General features: G+C 39.7%; 1 protein-coding gene across 7 annotated transcripts in view; it reads left to right on the forward strand.

Annotated features, from left to right (window-relative positions):
• The first annotated feature begins 266 nt into the window (after nucleotides 1–266).
• Ten-m (teneurin transmembrane protein Ten-m) overlaps nucleotides 267–18146 on the forward strand; it is a 329037-nt gene continuing 311157 nt past the window's right edge. The window contains exon 1 of one of the 7 annotated variants that reach the window (XM_076688653.1): nucleotides 267–586. The gene's annotated coding sequence lies outside the window, so the exon portion shown is untranslated. The remainder of the gene's footprint in view (nucleotides 587–18146) is intronic. The other 6 variants (XM_034331391.2, XM_034331392.2, XM_034331393.2 and 3 more) reach the window with 6 other exon arrangements.

Genomic DNA, 18146 nt, shown 5'->3' on the forward strand with positions numbered 1-18146 from the left:
ACGGACGTGTTCCTGCTCGTCTCTTGGAGAACGTCCTCCAAGTATATAAACACACAAGAACAACAGCTAAATTCTTAGTGACCGCCTCTGCTGTTTACACGGCGGCCTAAATGGAGGCGAGCGATGCCAAAGACTGCGACTCTCTTCCTGGTCCGCGCAGTTCCCCGGAAAGATTCTTCTCGTAGGTGATCCATACTTCGTCGTTTATTTTCTCATCTTCTAATCAGATTTTCATCCATGCTCGTGTTGTTGACCTTGCAGACGACGCGTGCACCGGGACATCAAGGTCGTTCGCGATCAATGAGCCAGCTGCTGCCACGTGACGTTGCAGCAGCTCCGGTATAACCTAAAAAATCCTTTGATCCATACGACGATGTACGGCGGTAATAGCTGGACGAAAACAGTACTTAACCTCGTTGCGTGATCGTGGTGGTGTGTTTACTGGTAACATTCGACGCGTTCGTTAAAGTGGTAAGACGTGCAAGTGCGATCTGTGGTAAGGAGACTCTGGAGACCGGAAGCAAGGTGACAAGAGGCAGAGAAAAACGCGATTCGTTCAAGTCGAGGATTTTCGTCAACGTGGCTGGTGAGTACGGTGCATTTATTATTAAACGGTTTCATGAGGTTAGGACGGGGCGATTCATGAATGAAAATGACCCGTGCTGAATAGGAAATGGAAAACATCAATCTTTTGTAAGGAGTTCGGCGAAAGAGCAACAAGTGTTGCTGATATCGCGGAGACAATCTTTTCCTATGAATTTGTAAACAACCTACACGCGCTTCTAGGGACCTTTTTTTTTCGTAATCGTGACGTTGCGTTTAACAACGTTGGCAAGCTTCCGTTGAAAAAAAAGTCGCGAGTTTAAATTGACGATTAAACGAAAATGCGACATTGTTAAACGTTAAAGGGCAATGCTTTTTGGGAAATTTCAAGCGTGCAGGGATTTTCGCGCTATATTTTGTTTAAGCGCTTTATAGAGGGAAATAGAATTGTTCGTGCATAAAAGAAATTATTCGGGCGTAATTACTGAACTCGTTTCAAAAATAATAACGCTTTTGTTATAAAGTTGGAAAAGCGTTTCTTTTTCTTTTTATTAACTTATGGAATTGTGGGGTACGATTATAGAGTGGTGTTACGGGAACTATTAAGTAATTTTTGCTTCAAATTGCAATATATTAATTATGAAGTAATTTCAAAACTTTATTAACATGAATAGCAACAAACTTTTGAAATTTTAGCTTATGAAGCAGTAAAATATAAATAGGGCAAGGTGCTGTACCTAGTCATTTTTTTAAACTTTCATAAAATAACCTAAAAGTGATTTTTCTTAACATATTTTTAGATAATGTTATTCACTGGCTATCAAAATTATTATTAATATTTTAAATGAAAAAATAATATCTAATTAGATTCAAAAGAATAATTGGCATATAGTTTTCATGGTTACATATCAAATACTTCACTTACGTTTCCAACTAAAGCAACGTAAATACCTAGCGGTAAAGGTAACTTCGGACATTCCTTGTCATATCTGCATTAATTATCCCTAGGAATATTTCAGTCTCCGTCAGAAAGAATTATTAAAAACTTGAGCTTAACTTCTGCATAATTTTTTATTAAATTAATTTTACGCTGAAAGTGTACATTCCTTCAAACTCATTGCAGCTTTGATCAAATTTACAACTTTCCTTGTAAAAGACACTCATATAAAAGTAAGCGGCTAATCATTCGCAATCACTGCAGGACTATCGTCAAAATATAGGTTTAAGTGAAATTTGACAAGTTCAGAATCTTAGGACAGACTGTGAAAAATTATTAAACGACTGTGCTCGTAATTGCGCCCGAGGGCAATTTCGGGCGCTCGTGCCCGTTTCATTATTCGCTCTGCATGTCCGGTCTAGGCTCCGAAGCGTTATTTCATCAGATTCTATTATACCATATTCTCACCTGCACTTTTAATGCCAAACACCTGTGTAACACGTATCATCACGTGTCGTTATCGCCATGTATCCCGTTAATTTAAATTGTAATGAAAAATTAACGAGCAGCCAAGTCGGAGGTTATGTTAGGTCGTCTGGTGTTGGATCGATGGGGTGGCATCACGCGAGGAGCCCTTTGCAATATCGTGTGCTTATCGTTCGTTGGAACGAAGACGAAAGAATTCAGAGTCTCCTCGAAATGGCCCGGGACATATTTGCACGAAATTCTGTCGGCGACATCTTGCTTTTGTTGTTTTTTTCCACGCATACTGGCATGTGGTCCCGTTAGACATTACAAGCCCCATTACGCAGGAATTTTCTTCGATAACGAAACTCTGCTAAGGTTTCTTTTCCAACCGGGTATAATTCAACCCCCTCGGGATGCATTACATTTTCGAAGCAGTTGCAACAACGTTTGTCATGCAACTATGTGGCAGAGAATTTCTTGTGGAAAGAGTAAAAACGGATAATACAGTCCGAAACATTGGTTGACAGCCGGTAAACCCTCCATTTGGATGGGGCTTATACGCCATTGGACAAATTGCCGCCAATCATAAATAATTGACAGACAATCACGAGGGATTTAGATTTTCCAGCTGGGGATTGTATGTCCATAAATTTGATACTGGTCTCGCGACTATTCTGCCACTCTAATTTACAATGCTTTCCTTGAATTTCTCTCATCTTTTTCTGGATTTGTCAGCTTTAAATTCAACTAACAATGTTAATTTTATATTCTAATTGAAGTGTTCCAATGAATGATTTTATGAATTTTATGAAATTTGCAATTAATTTGTTATGAAAAGTATTCACAAGTGCATTTCAAATTTCATTAGTCTCGGATTCGCCGAGCCAGTCAGCGAATAAATCAATCAGAAAGCTGAATGATTAGCACGAAGTATTCCATGCAAATAGAAATGATCTCGCAGCAAAGAAAAGTTACAAAGGGATTCGTGTATTCAAAGGTTTTACTTTTTGAGAGAAATCGTCGACGGTTGGCTCGCGTGCGTCTAGAGAATTTGTAGGAAAGGCGCGTGATTCGAGGAGCGGACACACGCATAGATCAAGATTGCGAATGCCTAGGAATAGCATGCCTCTCCTAATCAGATAACCAGCATTGCAAAGGCTATTTTTACTTTTGTACGTTTGACAAAATACCGTCCACGTATCGTCGTAATTTGTTAAGCAAACGTTTGAATCTCTTATCTTTCTATTAGCTGATTCTTCTCCATTTCTGGTGACTAAAATGATGTTTATATTTAACAGGGAAAATTTTATTTTTTGTAATTGAATTAGTTGAAAATGAAAAATAAAAGATCACATACGCGTATTTTCCTGTTAAAAGTATAAGAATGATTAGGTGCGAATGTACAAAGTACATAAGCAAAGCGGATTTAAAGTTTCATATGTACACACACGGGTAGAGGTGATGAAGAAAGGAGAAGAAAGACGAGGACAAGCATTAGCAATTCATGAGGGAAAAAGGCGTAATGCATTTGTTATCTTTATGGGGTTGCAGCAATCCTTTGGGTAAGAACAAAAACACATTCCGTTTCAGCTGTTTAATTGAAAATGGCGTGAACGAACATAAATGTCTAAATTAATCATGAACACGAGATAGCCGCTAATTGTTGCCCGGTGAAGTTTGTTGCTACGTTAAACGGAATTTGTGGCCGGGTGAAAATTAATTTTCAAGAAAATTCTCTGCTGTTCCCATTAAAAGCAACCTTTGGAAATAAAATGAATTATGGTCGGGGAGAAGTGAAAACTGGCCGGACACGTGTTCGGGGTAGGTGAATTTCTGTTTCGAAATGGCGGTCTCTATTCAGCCGGATGAAAAGTCGAGGATCCAGGATCGTGAGACAGGAGACCACGAGGAAGTTTCATTGAAGGTGGGTGAGGGGGAGGTTTCGGAGCGCCTGGAACTCGTTCGTAACCGGAGTCCGATCCGGCCCGTAATTACAATTCGAACAAAGTTATGCCGGCCTGGATCGGGCGGGGATGTGTCAAGTATTTAATCAGGGCCGAGTCGAGTCTACGAGAGACAATAGATGGCGATCAACCACCCCCCTTCCTTCGACCATTCCCATCTCTCCCCTCACCTTCTTCATCTTCCCCTTCAACCCTGCTTCGACTATGACTAGGGCTGCAATTATGTCGACCTCATTTCGGCACAGCTTCCTCCCCCTTTTGCATTGTATTCTCTATACCTTATCCTGTCTCTCAATTTATTTCTTCTCTTGTTGCCTTTACACTTTTTCTTGTTTTCTTGCCTGCTTTTGTTTATCCGTGAATTATTTGTTTCAAAAGTTTTCACGCGTGTCTTTTATTATCCAACCGTTATTTATATTTAGGATTTCGACTTTTTCGACTAAAATCGCTATAATATTCCTATGAATCTTTGCCAACCCCTAATATTAACCTCGTAATTAAATTCCCAATCTTTCAGCAGATTCTGCATCAAAATCGTTTGCATTCCACTTACAGAATCTCTCGAAAATTTTCAACTTCGTTGCTCAACTAAATCAAACAAACTCCGCTCTCATACCAAGCCACAAATCAATGTTTACACCATTCCAAAACACCAATATCTGCAGATCTTTTGCGAGCAAGGGTCAGCCAGGTTTATTATCGAACGAATTTTCAGCCGGGGCTGCGTCGGTGGATTATGCAATTTAAAACGAGTTAATTGAAGTGCAATAAGTCGTTAAAACTCTTGAGCAAATTAATTAATATAAAAGCCGGTTAGAATAGCGGGGAAGCAAAGCTTCGACCCTAGTACCTTCTCTGTTTCGCCCTTAACGGAAGAAGAGGTTGGCGCAAGGTAACGGTAAGGTCGGAGAGAGTGCGACGGAGGAAAAGTACGGTTAATGAAATAATGTACGCCCGACGTGGTCCTCGAGCACGCAGCTAGCGCGCGGGATTTAACTTTTCCACGAAAATACTTGCGCAAGCTAAAAGAGGCTACAGTCGAGCTCACCCCGCACCCCATCGGGGTCTTGCCTTACCCTCCTTCGCTGCTTTGAACTGCAATCGCGACGAGGGTGACTCGATCGTTGAAATCAAAGGAAACGCGATACGTAACCTGTTTAATTAAGAACCGCTACGTGCCAAAGTTGATGATTTCACTGCAAGTGCAAACAAATGATTTCAAAAAATGAAAAAATGAAAATTCAAGAATATAGGGCGCTGACTCATGATTTTATATCCTTGAGGATGGAAGGAACGTCGAGCGGGAGCCAGGAATATTAAATTCAATCCAACACGAAATTCAATATGGCATTATTCGAAAGAAATCGAAAATACGGCTCCCGACGTGGTACGCGCTTCGTATTACACCAGCAAAGCGTATTACCTCCTCGATCACACGAAAATATTTACAACTCAATTTTCTCTTCTGACGTAAAATTTCAAACTTTTTATTTCGAGCATGGCGTCGCTGACAAGCGAGATAATCAGTTGCTACCAAATTATATTCCCCGTTTCGATGTAATTAAGGGTAGGATGATGGAAAAATTCAACGCGGACGCGAGATAGACGCAGAGACAAGTAAAGCGACGAATGATTTGCTGACGTTTCCACCCCCGTTTAAGATAATTAGTACTCGTAACAGCATCGCGTTACACCTGTCGTGGCAGCAAGGAGATACAGCCACGTTTTCCAACAGTCTCAATTAGCTCGGCTTCACAGTTCGTTAGAGCTTTTAAAATTGGTTTGCAACAGTGAATGTTGGAAGGAACGTCGACGAACATAACCGAAGACGAGCGAACACTTCCGATATACATACCATACTCTAAATCTGAATTAGTCAATTAATTTTCAATCTATCACTGATCACACAATCAATGAAATTAATTATTAGAAGCCCGGTATTAAAAAAGAGGTTAATATCACCTTAAACCCAACAGCAAAAAAAAGAAACTAGCTCGTGATTAACGTTTTACCAGAGTATATTGGTTTTCCAAAATACCTCCCCGTCCATTTGCTTACACTCGTAGCAGAAAAAAAAAGTCCAAGCGTTCATCCCTTAGCCAGTTGGCAATAAACAAACAATAAACGACGTATCCGATTCGCTGTTCGTAAATCGGGCTTTTGGTCTAGCAAAGATTCGAGTCTGGTAATCTTCCGTTATCAGAATGGATCGTATAATGCCTCGTAACGAGGATGCAATGTCATCTGAAATCCCTGCCACGTAGGGTGGGCTCTACGGAGGATCGTTGGATTCGCAGGAATGATGAGACGCATCTCCGTATATAACGGTACAGGTAGACGCATATACATGCACATACACACACACATATACACGCAATTCGGTCGACGAGCAAGAAGCAAGGGTAGAGGAAGAAGGACGAAGAGAATAGGGTGTAGCGTAAACGGACGAGCATGCGAGGCAAAGGCAACCAAGCGGGGAATCGGCGGGTAGCTAGAGCTGAATTAGCATGGCTATCTGGGTAATATATTGGACTGTATCGTTGGACACGACCAGCCAGAACCACGTGATATACTGACACCCCGGGTTTTATTGGCAGTACCGTACTACACCCTACCTCCCTCTCTAGCTTCACCTATGCCAGCCCTTGACGCCCGGCTTATCCACTTTCCCCGTTAATCCGCCAACCGGTCGCTGACGCTAAAAAATGTATTCCCTTTCCATTACGGTTTTTTTTCTTTTCGGTTTCATGGTACCCCTGAGACACGCGCATCGTCAACTTGGGTCCCGTGGATGGTGATTTTTAGGGAAACTGACCTGTCGAATAAATTCCTTTGGGCACTCTGATTTCTTGTGTCCCTTCGGTAGATTGGATCAGTGATAGGCAGAGTTCATGTTCAGCGATAAAATGTAGAAAAATTCAAATTTTTTAATTTGGAAATTTGGAGATTTGAAAATGTTGAATCACCAATTTCCGAATTTAAAAGAATTTTCCAAACTCCGCATTTAGAAATATAGAAATTTCAAATTTAACGTGAATTCTATTAGAGGATTGAGAAGGGTAGTGTAATAGTCGGTTAAAAATAGGGAGGACGGTGCTTTGGTGAAACAAATATTGGAATGCAAATCCAGCAGGTGAGACGAGGGCTAGTCTCGTAGAGACTGACAAAGCGTTGCAATCACGATCCACGGCGGGTAATTAGTTAGCAGCGCGTACCGCCGCTTGATCGCTTTCGATTTTTCTCGAGTGTACCGCGCGTTAATTACCGTTCGCGATCGATAGCCAGCCTCGAGATCACTGCAATGCGTGTGACCGATTAACTTTTCCACACTAGACAACCTTATGAAATAATTCAATTTTTATGAGAATGATTGTTTAAAAAATATATTTGTTAGTGTATGAAATGAAACAGCAATCTCTACAAAACATTAAAAGTCACAATGATTTATCTTTCGTCTTTTCTTCTAAAGAAAACTGTCTTACGTAAGTAGATATAAAATCAACGACAAGAAACGAATAAAGTAGAAGTGAAGAAAGGGGATGGGATGACAGTAGAGTGTATTAAAGGGCAAGATTACGAAGAATGTTTATTTAACCCCTGTATTGCCGCAGGGTAAGTACAGATTGTCTATAAAGCGTTCGGATCAGTGTGTACAGTTAAGGAGAAGGAGTGAAACAATGAACGAAGGGATTGTGGGTGTTCGACAGAAATGAGAAAGAGGTGGAAAAGAAACATAAATACTAGAATATATAAATATGTTCAATAAATTTTCAAAAAGTTTTGAATACATATTTTTAAAAAATGATTCCTAAATCAAAATCTGATTGTGCATATACCTATACTGTACGAATAGGGATTGAAATTCAGATGATTATAAAAATCTGAAATTTGTAGCGGAAATTCACTAAAACAAGCATACAGTGTACGAAGCGTTTTTAATTATCACGATATCTCTGTTACTCGTGTCAAACTGGGTTAGCTTCACGCGTATGAGTTAGGAAAATATTAAACGCTGGACAAACAGTATTTCTGGCCTCGAGGGACGAGCTGTCTGTTTGCGAAAGTTTTCTCTGACAGTTGATTCCGGAAGTGTGAAAGGTGAGGCCTTTCACCGCGTTGCCAAAATATCCATTTTACTTTATCGAACACTTAAACAATTTCATTAAACAAATCTTTGTATTGATTGAATTACACAAGTGAGATTAAAAATTAATCCTAACTTGAACTGGAGACTTCTATAAATTAAAAATAGATTTATTGTATGTAAATGAGTTCTAATTATTCATGTGATGTATTTGAAATGCATTTATTACGTAAAATATTCGAAAATGCTAAAATTCAACCAATCAGAGAGCTGGAGTTTTATCTAATAAGCAACATGGCTGCCGCCCAGGGATTTATACAAACATTTCTAATAAAATGCTAAAAATATAAAGTTAGGAAACACGAGGAGTGGAATTCTGTGAGCCAGTTTGTTGAGTTTGTTCCCGATGTTTGCCGAATACAGTCAAAGTGCATGTGAATTACCCCATTAACCTGGAGTCAACCTGTACGCCGTCAGCGTGCCGTATAATTAAAACATTCTTGTCACTGTAAACAGAAACGTCACCGCAAACAGAAATACCGATCATTTCGATTTGAATTCATTTGCCGGTCAAATAAATTAACGCCGTTAGGGAAAAGTTAACATTGCCGTGGAATCAACAACTGTTCAACGTTATTTTGTTACAGTTGAAAACCTTGTTTGGACGAAAATATTGCATTACTATGGTGCTTCAGCGAAAATTAGAATAATTTCTATGCTTTTAATAATATTACGGATTATCCAAATTGATCCTAGATATGGTCCAACTAATAAATAGCTAGAAAACAAGCAACGTGTAAAGAGGTTTGCATAAATAATTCCGTGACTGTGACAGTTGAGTACTTAGATAAACATGGCGATTCTGAGGGCGCTTTAGCCATGACAAGTGTCATGTTTTGTGGAATGTTGAACCGCATTTAAAGCCTGCAACGACAAACTGTCTCGAATAGTTCGTCCATGGTTGTTTCAAGGATTAACTTTTTTAACATTAAACATTTTTGACAAATTGATTGTAAGTACTCGACATTGTTCTGGGAGAAGTTATTTTGTACTTTATTTAAAAATTTCGACGAATGGAACGTCAGGCAATTAAATATCGGTAGATAGATTGTTCCTTCATTGGTCGGAACATAAAATATTCTAATAAGGCAAACGTCGAAGAGCGTCGTGGGAGGCGTTCGTGTGCAGAACGTCAGTCAGGAACGGGGACAGCTTCGACGGAGAAGAAGATAAAGGGGATAAAAAGGGACATTCGGATACAAAGATCGAAGATGCGACGACGTTACGATAAATTAGCATAAACAAACTTTAGCATCCGCTTCGAATTTCCACCGGCATTCAGAGTCGAGGTTATTTATTCTGTTCGCCAATATGGCTACCATTCCTCTTCTTTTACCTCCTTCTGAATCATTCCTTCTTTCTAAAATCTTCTTCAATTTCTAATCTTTATTGATAGAAAAAATTGCAGTTTTTATCTTTTCTTAGAAAAACTTTCAATCGTTGATTATTTAAATAACTTTCCAAATTCATCTTGTTACTTCAGATTTACCAAATTTAATATTTTCATAAATGTGAGATCTTCCTGTTGCAAGCCTACGAAACAAAAAAGGCAAAGGTATATAGGTACATAGAACGGAGGCTCGGGGGCAACAGGCAAAATCTCCGAACATTGAAATATACGTCTGCGTATGTTTGGATTTCTTCGCTAGACCCGAAGCAAAACTGCAGCCCTGTATAGTTTGCAACAACGTTTTATGCTAACTTGAGCTTACGGCCGAGCGTGTGGACACAAGGAAAATCCGGCGTTTTCCGATTCTCGATGACATTCTTTATGGCCACCGTTCGTTTCGATCACCCTTGTCCACTATCTTTAGCAAACAACCCTAGATCCTCTTGGAGACAAAGGAAATACGGAGGACCTGTTACTTCAAACAGTGTATTGATTCATAAAAATTGGACATTAATTAAAAATCAATGGTCAAATTTTTGAAAATTAATTTTCATCAATTTGTAAGCATTTCTAAGAGGGAAAAACGCTTCTGAAGTGAAACAATTTATTTCCAAGCACATCCTGTTGAAACTTCATTACGTTCTTATTCTGCTCTCCCAGCTTTACTATGAAATTTTGATGAAACAGTTGACTTCTGTTTGAGATCTATTCAAACACTGATTGCAAAACAATAAACCATTCATTCCATGGAAGCATTAAGGTTTAAAATCCTAATTTGGTTTTTGAATAATTCCCTATATTTGAGCAGTTTTCAATAATTCTTCGACGTTATCACGTAGGATTTTCCGATTGTTTCGAGTAGGTCGGAAAAAGAATTTCTTCATCAGCTTCTGTGCAACAGAACGAACGTTTCCGTCTGCGAAGAAAAATGTGAAAAATACATACATTTTCAAGAGAAAAGAAAACGTGGTGGTTGACATTTTCCACGATGCAACGAATATCATTTTTCGAAAGTCGGTGAATGTCGCGCGTGCTCCCGATCATATCTCGTCGAGTGCACGATAATTCACACGGGAGTGGAACTATTAATAATCTTCTCCGACTTTCGAGTAAAAGCCGGCCAAGACAAGGATGGATGACGAAGAACCACGTACGAACAGCACGGTCTGAAGAGAAATACAATATGCCCGAAGAGAACACCCGTCTGCGATGTTCATTACATTTCCGGTTTTGCGACACCAAATCACCGTCAATGAATAATTATAACCATCGAGGGAATTCTAATTAGTTTTTCCAATAATATCAAGCTAATGTGGTTAATTTGCAGAGAAAATCCATTTTTGCAACATTTCCATTATTATTTTTGGAAAATGAGATTATTTAACATTTTTATGAAAATAGATTATATTTGCCTAATGTAAATTTGGCTTTATAATATTTAAAGTAGAATTCTAGATGTCGCGTCGCAAAGGGTTGAGTACGGACAGCGGCCATGACAGTTGAGATGTTAACAAAATTACCCATTTGTACCAGGTTAGCCACTAAATTAACGATGGTACATTTCGAATTTTATCGCAGATGGATAAACAAATTAGTGGAAATATGGCGAGAGGTTACTAATTTGAATGCTGTTTATTTCGATTGAAAAGTAAGGCTGATAATTAGATAAATAAGATTTTTATAGAAACTCATAACTTCTCATAAGAACTCATAGAACTGATAAATCTGATTTTAGAGATTCTAAAAAATCGTGAATTCTTAAAATTACAGTAGAGAAATGAGTAAAGAAGAAAAGGAATTGAATTATTTATGGTTGAATTTGATCCGAATATTTTCCGGCCGGTGACAGATTATTCCATAAGCTGCATACATAATCGAAGACAGCGGATGATTTAGATGATATTCGTTGTTTCACGAATGGCCAGTGCTAGTCGAGTCATTCGCTGCCTCTTTGCATGCACCGCTCGCGCATTACATTTGCAAAAGAGCTAGCTTTGTAAGAGGAAGATATATCGGCAGTGATGAACGAGCGGCTTTTCGCTGTGAACAAAATGCTCGCACGCGGCAGCAAACACGCGAGCGTGAACCGACCAATGCTTTATAATTACAGAAGGTGTTGAAGAAAATTTTTTGTATCACAAAAATTATTGTACTGGCCACGGCAATAAATAGAATCAATTAGTTACCAAAAATCTGATACAAAAATTATTGAATTTTGGGAAGATGTATCGAGGGACAAAAGGATTCGAGGAGGACCAATGAAATACAAGTCTGTCGAGACGTGTATTACAACACCGGACAGGAGGACGAATTTGCGTAATCACTCGGCCGTTGGTTTCGCGAAAGCTCGCCGGAAATAGGAAGCCCTGCAAAATTCTGTCGAGGATGAAGTTTCTGGTCCATCGAGTGCGACATTCTGCGGCGGTGGTCATTTAAACGCCGCATACTCCTCGTCCGTCCCTTCATCGACAAAGCCTCGCAATCTCTCGTCCGCCGCAGACAGATATTTCGCCAGCTATGAATGGATTTTTCGGGGGTCTTTCCGGTACGGTCGGCCCTTTTAACCGACCAGAGAATCGCCAGTTCGAAACGAGCCTGTACGCGACTGATAATACCAGCGACAAATTACTGCAATGACCAGTCATTTTCCTTTCGTCGAAATGATAGTTACTATTATGGTGCATAAGTCGTGGGCAATAAAAAAATTTAACCCTAACCCTAACCCTTAGTTGGTTATACCCTAAATACTCTTTACCTACAGTTTGAATAAAATCCAAGTGTAGTATAATTCCGAAGTTTTACCGAAATAACAAATAAATAATTTCTATTTTTGTTATTAAAACAAACAAAAAAATTAGAGAAAATTTATTTTTATTCGGAAGAGTTTTTTCCAGACATAAAAAGCGAAACAAAAGTGACGCAGAATGCACCAACCGCGATCGTGTATAATAAGCTGAAACCGATCGTGGCTGCGACTGCAGATACGTCGTTGCATTTATAAAAGTACAATGGCCGATGTATCCGGCCGATTGTCGACTATAAATATCGAGATTTATCTCGATTAACGTGCCACCACGCGTTCGTATACGAGACCGGTGTCTGCACAAAAATGAGCGGTGTCTATGTTTCTTCCTGTGTTTCTGCTATCCGTTCTCCGTACGAATAATTACATCGCATACGTGTCTTGCAATTAAATGGAAATAAATCCTATAATCCTATATTACACTGTGATCACATTTTGACCATTCGCTGATTTTCTTCAAAGAATGACCCAACTAGGCGAATCTGTGCAATACGAAGGTTGTTCGAATTCATTAACTTATTGCAATCGGCAATCAATAATGGATCAATCATCGATCAGTCAATTATTTTCACTTCAAAATGAACGTAAATAACGTTTGCAAAATCAGTACCAAATATCTGACTACAGATTATGTACCCGTTCAGCAATTTGCCAGATTAAAGTCGTATCACGATTGTCCATCGAGTCTCTGGTTATTGGATATTCGGGTGTTAACTAACGAATCAATCGGCTAACTTCCGCTGCTAATTAGAAGTTTATCAAGCACGAGTAACTCGAGATACTTTACTGTGCAACACGAATCAAATTCGCAATTCGAAGCGCATGATTGCAATGAATATTTTGTTTGTCCAGCGTTTTTCACAACATTATCCGCGGTTGGAGTACATGGAAGATTTTTCACAGATATTTCGTTGGCTAAGTGGAAAAGCGAGGAGTAAAAAGTCGGCTGCGAGAAGTCGGCGAAACGAGCAGGAAAAGAGCACACACCACGTAAGAAAAGTAATTGCCGGCAACAGATCATGGGGTCGGCTTCATCATGGCGGCCGCGAGGGCATTTGACCAAAGGCGGACGTAATAAAGTTTCGTTTCGCCGCCGTATACCCGCGGATCTAATATAAAATGAAAATAAATCAAAGCTTCTCTCATCAGGCCAACCATTAACTTCCGTTTCTTTGTATCGTTCACTTTCCACGGAAATTATTAATAGCGGAAAAACAATTTGCCATAGTGTAACGAGGGTACGCCATGCTCCTTATTATCCATTCACCTCTGGTACAACAATTTTTAATAAAAACATTTGCTTATATTCCAATGCGACTGGTCTGAAATAAGATTGTTTTAAATTATAACGTCGTTTTTAGTACGAAAGTTACAAAATCGTCAATTAAATCGACGATCTCCATTGCAACAAAAAATCACGCTCAAAAGCGTTCGCGATGGTTATTAAACACTCCCGGCTAGAGATACGTGAGCGTTAAACTTTTCTTTTTTTTCTTTTTTTTTTCGGAGGGGAGTTATGGACGTCGAGAATCCGTGCACGTCGAGCGAGCGTCGATCAGCAGAGAAATTTTAGGTAAATTTAATTTTCTTTTTCGCTCGCTCCCTAGCCTAAATCGAGTCACTCGTTTTCTGTCGATGATTCGTCGATATTCCTACAATGGAATATTCCCCGTGGAATAATTGATTTTATGAGATTAGCCGGACTGCGTTCTCCGATACCTCGCCACGTATGTATATGTACACTGCCGGCCAAAAGTATGGAACCACATATTGATAAAGAGGTGAAATGAAATTCTTTCCTTTTTCCGGTAACGAAGGTCGAAACTGTCCTGCGACAGTTCATGAATAGATTAGATTTTTTGGCACAAGTTGATTCACGGTTGATTCACTGTCCGTCCATTTTTGATCCACTATTGATCTTTGATCGATCCACGATTGATCTAAGATCGATCCCTGATTGATCCACAATCATTCTAGCGAAATAGTAATTCTACAATTTAATTAAAAAACTTGATTAAAAAAAAAAAAGAATACATGGCGTTATTTACGGTTCGTTAAAAATACGAGAAAGCTTGAGTTCATTTGCAAACCACGCCAAACCGTGCATCAGTAATCTGAATGAATTCGGTACGGGTGTAAAATATCGAGTGGGTTGGTTCCCTGTACAAGTAAACTAGGTGTTCGCGATGAATTCTTAAGGCACACCTGTTCTCCGTCCTGTTGGAAACGGACTCGTTGATGTCCGTCCTGGCGTAAACTAAATTACCTTTCAGGGTAGACCACACCCGTGACTTAATTCTTTGCCCCCTATTTTCCGTGTTCGCGGTGCAATGTTAAAACGCGCTTTGACCGGCTCGTCTCGCTTTCCCCGTTAACGAAGGAAACGAAATGAATGTCGGCATAATTGCAAGGGCAAGAAACGCACTTAAAATGTATAAATAAGAATGAAAAGCGTTGGCAGCCGCGTTTGAACGTCGCGCCCCAGGTGCTTGCCTTTTTAATTCTTCAACAGAAACGACCTCTAGCCTGCTTTTCCATTTACTTAACCAACCGTGCTCCATATCTGTCATTAAAAACTTTTGCGAAATGTTTTTCAACTATGTATACTATTGTGCGTGAAATGATCCTTTATTTACAACGTGTACAATGAAACAAAGTCTTTGCCTCGTTATTTTATTGCACGATACTTGTATCCTTTTTTTAATTACTTTTAACGCTTTTGTAAGTAACACAATAGATAATGCTTCGTGTCGGCATGGAGAAAATCGGGTGTGCTCGGTTCCAGAATTCTCATTGGCGTAATAAGGTCGGGGCCAGGGAGAACTAGGATGATCCCCTCTCGTGTTGATTCGTCCTAAAATTCTAGAATTCCAAAATGTCAGAATTCGAATATTTCAAATTTTCAAAATTTCCAATAGACCCGAGAAAGATTGCGAAGAAGAACATTTTCTCCAAAATTTAAAAAATGTTCCATTGATTATATGTAACAAATGGGGGCACCTTTGCAATGTCAGATGTGTTTGAATCAAAGGACAGAATCCAATATCTGAATCCTAGTGTACCATCGAAGCAGTATTTCTTCAGAATCACAGATAACTTTCGTGTCTCGGAAAGGTTACTTTTAAGGGTAGGAGAAGAGAAGGCAGATCATCTCGGTTTATGGGTTGCGTACGTGTCCACCATAGGTTTGAAGTCGATGCATTGCATTGTTCTGGGTTATTTATCACCTCCCACAAAATACAATTCCATACTTCCTCCCGGGCTATACAAGTAATAGATAACGCGACATTTCTTTTGAGATTCCATTTCGTGCTGTGTATTGCAAGAATTTTTATCTCGATGAAAAATTTTTTAAATAGAATTGAAAATTATTACCTTGAAATTAAATAAAATTTAGATTAAACAGAGTCGACTAACGTGTCGTGAAAAAAAAAAAAAATAATAAATAAATAAATAAATTCTTTTGAAAGTTCAAAGTAAACCGGAAACGCAAACGATTACGAGTTCAGGTTTTAAACACACGGTTTATTCTGAAAACGTGGAAACGTAATTAATTTACGCAAACTTCTACCGCGCGAAAAATAATTTCCCTCCTTCTGTAAAGGAATGAAAGTATGTTTATGGAATTATGCTGTTTACTGCTTGACAAATTCATCGTGTAAAATAAAAGTAACCAACTCTGTTTGCGCATTTCTTCTAATTGTGTTCATTAAATTTTTTTTTTTTTGTTTCAGGTACGTACGCATTAGCTAGTATTATTCCAACAATTTTAACGAACAACAAGTGGTAAGTGGATTTTTCATTTTATGGGTGAGGGACAAGTAATATTCATTTTTCTATAATTTCGTGTCCAAAGTTATATAAATATTGATCTTCGCACGACACGTAACTTTCACGGTTGTTAAAACGCGAATGAGAAAAATGAAAATGGCGACCAGATGGAAATGATGATCCATAGCATTTCAGTTTCTTAGTTTGACGCAGCGGTGGTCGTAAACTGCGACCGACTACGAGTCTCGTAATCAAAAAGTCATTATCCACGGTTATCCCGGTGGCTCTCCAAGTTTCCGGTAGCCGGTCTCCGACCACAATTCCTCGCAGTTTTCCCTCGGCTTTGGAGGGTGATGCGAAACCGGGAGACAATGACACTACTTCATATTAATTTCCCTGCCGATTCCTGGTCCCTTATTCTTTTTACCTCGCTCGACGTCTCCTCTCGACGTGCTTCCCCCGCGTTGCCACGGTTCAGGAAACCGCATTGTTACCGCCTGCTTTCATCTTCCGTTTGCCTGGCCAGTTATGCATCATCCACTCGTGTAGATTCACGTTTCATATGGAAAACTGGAAGGAAATGGTACCAGATCTTTCTTGATCGAAGTTTGTGTAGTTTAAATTGCTAGTGGAATAATTAGGCCATTGGCAAGATTGTTATTGAATATTTCACCCTATCTTTATCTCTAGCTTCTCATTGATACGATTTCATAAAAATCGTAACCTAGCCTAACCCTTCGTTAACGAAATACTCGTGTCAACGTTCTCCCCCGATTCCGCTCATGTCATTAGTACTCCTCTTTCCATGACTTTCCGAATGCTGAAAGCATCGTCGCGTTTTCAAGATAGAAATTTCGCAGATGTACCGGCGCGAAGATTACACCGTGGCGTGTTTACTTTTCACTGAAAGTATTGGTGCGCGTATAACGAGCGAGCTTTTCACGTTGCGTGGGCCGCCATGACACCGATTCCGAACGGCTTTCACGCGAGTAGATTTGTTCGAATTTCCAGCATAGAAAATTCATGATTTTTATGCAAAAATAAGCAAAGTATAATACTCCCTGCCGAGTTAGTTAATCAAACCGAATTTTCCGGGATCTTAAAAATGACAGGAGCAAAAATGAACGAACCGACGTTATTTAATTTCACAGGGGACCGGTCGCGATCGAGTAAGATCGCATGCAATACACAGTGCTGGCAATCATGCAAATGCTTCTACGGGCCGATAATTCGAATTCACGCCACAGAGGCGTAAAACGCGAAAATGGCGAGGGAACGGGCTAGCCGCCACAGGGGTTGGTTGGCTACCGCCTGGCGAATAAATAACACGTCAAACGCGGACAACATTTTTTATCGTAACACCAATCACACAATGGCATCGACCACTCGATCATCGACCACGCGGCGGGAATTTGCAAATTTTCGCGAGCGAATCGAGTTTGCGGCACGACGACGGCAGCCGCCATCGTCGGGCTGGCTGGCCGCGCGGCCGAGAGGACCAGTTCGGTCTGGCCGTTTTCGGCTCTCGTTCTACCCCTGATCGAACGAGGGCTGCACGCTGGCCTGCGTGTATTTACATGTTGCACACAGAGACGGCAAACAAGCGTGGCGCTGATTTAAATAATGTATCGCCAAACAGTGTCCCGGCGAGGTGCGATGTCGTCCTTTCTCCTCTGTCGCCGGTCTGCAATGTCTGACGAGCAAGATTTGCCAAGGGTATTGCGTGTAGGACACCAAGAGACGATGTTATTTTTTGCTCTCATTGAATGACTACATAGTAGACATTAGTTACTACCTGAAGCTATCTACTTGAAGTTTAATTTGTCTAATTTGAAGTTTAAAGTTTCTTCAAGTTTCATTTCTCGCGTTTTTCTGAAATTTTATAAATTCTATATTACTGCTTAAAATAGATCCTTGCGCAGCAGCGGAAATACAGTTCTTTGTTGTAAAATATCGGCTTCTGGCTGAAACTGGATACCAAATGGTCTGAAAAATTTAAAACGCCAATCAGTGATGTGTTTCAAATATATTTTCGATCGATCGTCCTCGTAAAAAGCAATGGTCCGGTAATAATAGTACTTTGCCAGCTATGGAAGCCTTCCTATATCTACAGAAATTTCACTTTT

The sequence above is a fragment of the Osmia lignaria genome, chromosome 6 (genome assembly GCF_051020975.1).
Source record: "Osmia lignaria lignaria isolate PbOS001 chromosome 6, iyOsmLign1, whole genome shotgun sequence".
NCBI lineage: Eukaryota > Metazoa > Arthropoda > Insecta > Hymenoptera > Megachilidae > Osmia > Osmia lignaria.